Below are 3664 nucleotides of genomic sequence, written 5' to 3' on the forward strand. Positions count from 1 at the left end.
TATTCCATGGTGTATATGTGCCACATTTTCTTAATCCAGTCTGTCACAGATGGACAGTTGGGTTGATTCCAAGTCTTTGCTATTGTGAATAGTGCTGTGTTTTCAATAGAACTTCTCATCGACAGAGACTCCTTACGCACGTAGTGTTGCCAAGCGCAGTGTGGTCCAGAGTTACCTGTTGGCTCTTGGCTCCTGGATCCGGCTCCTCAGATGCCCATCTGTATAGACAGAGCCAGGCTCCTGGAATGCAGGGCAGTGGTCTCTGGAAGCTTGGTCTGAGCAAAGTCACATATTCTGGCATTTGGTCAGGACAGCAGAGCTGCTTTTTAACAGCGACGAGTAAATTCTCCTCCCTGGCTCTGACCCTTGAGAGGTGGAAACATTGGTTCACCAACCCACCTTTCCACTTCCGGTCATTTCTTTTTTATCACTTTTACCAGAACAAATGCCATTTCTAGCCTTCTCACTGCCCAGCTCCAGTGAAGCCCACGCAGCACTGTCAGATTCTTCTTCCTTAAATACAGCTTTGATCGTCATTCCTCCCCTGCTCAAAAAGCTGCAAATACTTCCCACTAGCTACAGAGGAAGGAAGACCACGCTTACTCAACCTGTCCCCGAGCCCTATAACAGGGTCTCAAACTGCTTTTTCACTCTCATCCCCTCCTTCCCTCCTAAATAAACCTTCCTCTTCCCGCAATTCTCTTTGCAGGCTGCCCAGGGTGCCCAGAACGCCTTTTCCCCGGTGTCTCTGTTTAGGAATGGTTCCTCCAACACCCCCACTCCTCTCTCCCCGTGAAATCCACCCCATTCTTCAAGTGTCAGCTCTTTCTCCAACTCATTCTTAATTCATTCAGCCCAGAGGGACGTCTTTTACTGCTCTGAATTTACTGTCTGTTTCAGGCATTCATTTAGTGCTCCTGATTCTTTCCAAACTTTTTAAAAAAATACTTTCATTTTAAGTTCAGGGGTACATGTGCAGGTTTGTCACAGAGGTAAACTCATGTCGTGGGGGTTTCTTGTACAGATTATTTTACTGCCCAGGTACTAAGCCTAATACCCAATAGTTGTTTGCCCTGATGCTCTCCCTCCTCCCACCCTCCACTCTCCAATAGGCCCCAATGTGTGTTGTTCCCCTCCCTGTGTCCATGTGTTCTCATTATTTAGCTCCCACTTATAAGGGAGAACATGTGATATTTGTTTTTCTGTTCCTGCATTAGTTTGCTAAAGATTATGGCCTCCAGCTCCGTCCATGTCCCTGCAAAGGACATGAGCTTGTTCTTTTTTATGGCTGCAGATTCTCTCTAAATGTATTGCACCAATAGAAATTGGTGAGTGAGCACTGATAACTGGTGGCCCGTGGCAATGGACTATTCATAGGCTGGCCCCCTTCTCCCTTTCATAGCTCGTGCCTGGTCAGGAGTGAAGAGCAGAGGGGGAATAGGACAGTGTTCAGGTGAAGAAGCACCTGGCATTTACCCTAAGAGAAGGGATGTTTCCTAAACGACAAGGCTGTTTTGTTTAGCAAATTGAATTCTTCACTGTTTGGGGCCAAATACACTTTGTTTTCTAAAACAGAGTCTACTATTACAGCTGTTCTACATAAAGCTGACGCCATTGCCTTCATCTCAGCCCTACTGGGAGCGTGCTTCTGCCCTGTGTTCTGAGCAGCTGTAATAGATTTACGGAGATATTCACATACTCCTCCCCAGCCCCTCCCAACCCCCAGCAGGGTCCCATTTTTACAGCATGGCTGGACAACCCCTCCACACTCTACCATGCATCCTGAGTCAAATGAACAGCTCATTCCTGACTCAGGTCTAGGACTTTGGCTTCATCAATACATTAGTCTCAATAAATGAGCCAGGCAGCCTCAGAGCACTGTGACATTGAGACAGGATAAAACCTTTATACCTTGTGAAGGGAGAGTCTGGTCTTCTCAACCAAGGCATGAGAAAGCCTCTCGAACTGAATTCCAAGAAGCTGCCAGCTATGATAAAAGGGTTCCTCGACTACACGTTTAAATGCCTGCTTTCTGATGCTTCATTACTCCTGAAATGATCGGGAAACGAACTTTGTTCTTGGCAGAGGTTTTCTCATCAGCAAACGAAGGTTTTTTGTTTGTTTGTTTCCTGACAATTTCTTGGTCCTTTTCACACTCTAAAATGCTAGATGTCTGAAGAATCTTTGCACCCAAGACTGAAGTACATGACCTTTTTTTTTTGGGGGGACAGAGTCTTGCTCTGTCACCCAGGCTGGAGTATAATGGTGGGATCTCATCTCGCTGCAACCTCTGTCTCCTGGGTTCAGGCAATTCTTGTGCCTCAGCCTCCTGAGTAGCTGGGATTACAGGCACCTGCCACCATGCCTGGCTAATTTTTGTATATTTTGTGGAGATGGGGTTTTGCCATGTTGCCCAGGCTGGTCTTGAACACCTGGACTCAAATGATCAGCCTGCCTCGGCCTCCCAAAGTGAGCCAACACACAGGCCCGAAAATACATGACCTCTTAAGAGCTCTCCCAACATTGTGACCTCTGAGATTTGCTATAGTACTCACTGCAGAAAGAATACACATTTATGAAAATCTGTCTCAGTGCTTTGGAACTGTGCTTACAGTTCTTCTGTGCTTGTTTGCCTGTCTGTTTGTTTAATCTGAAATGGCATGTCAGTGTTTTTCAAAATTCCTGCCTCTTTTGGCATCAGTTAAGATTCATGATTGCAAGCAACAGAAATCAAGTCTGGTTAACTCGATATGAAAAGGACTCTCATGGCAGATTCTTTGAGATCTCACAGTATCAGCTCTGTGAAGTGAGAACCTGGAATAATACACAAGGTGTGTTATAAAGGAGCTCACTCCATTTGCTCAGTCCATTGCCAGCTGGAGGGCTTCTGCTCCCCTTCCCTGCTTGCCCCACACCTGGGCAACCGAGTTAAGAAGACTGTAGGTGTTCTGTGCCCCTGTCAATGTCCAGGAACCTCAGATAGTGCACCCTCTAGCCCAACTTCATCTCCTAACCATAATAAAAGCCCAAAGCCACTCCTACACCGCCTTCCAACATAAGCTGTTCCCTCCTAGGGCTCACCAGCTTGTGAGTACTAAATATAATTTATTCAACATCATTGGTGAGAGTGTTGTGTTCTCTCTCATGACACATGGAAAACCCCTGGGTTAAGCCACAGAATTCCAGCTGTACATGGGCTGCTACCCCTGCCCGACTCTTGAAGCTGCCACAACTTCTGGGAATAAATTGCAAACTGACCCCGGGTCTTTGTGACATGCCCCGAAGATTCAGTTCTGGACGGGAGAATTACCATGTTTGAGCCTAGGCACATGCCATCATCCCTGGTTGCCAGGGCAGGAGACGATCTCCTCTTCTGCTTCCCTAGTTATGAACACAGCAGCTTTAGAAGTATCTGGAGGAAAAACAGTGAGACAAAATAACCTTCGAACACAATACTCAAAGATGGAAATTCTGTCATTGAAAGACTTACTAATTCTTTGTGAATAAAAAATACGCACCTCTTATAGTCTTCAGGCACTTACACAGCCTTTTAAAAAATTGAGATAAAATTCACATAACATAAAATCTACCATTTCAACCATTTTAAAGTATACAATTCAGTGGTCTTTATTCACAATGTGGTGCAGCCATTACTGATATCCAA

The sequence above is a fragment of the Colobus angolensis genome, unplaced genomic scaffold (assembly GCF_000951035.1).
Source record: "Colobus angolensis palliatus isolate OR3802 unplaced genomic scaffold, Cang.pa_1.0 Scaffold210, whole genome shotgun sequence".
Lineage (NCBI taxonomy): Eukaryota > Metazoa > Chordata > Mammalia > Primates > Cercopithecidae > Colobus > Colobus angolensis.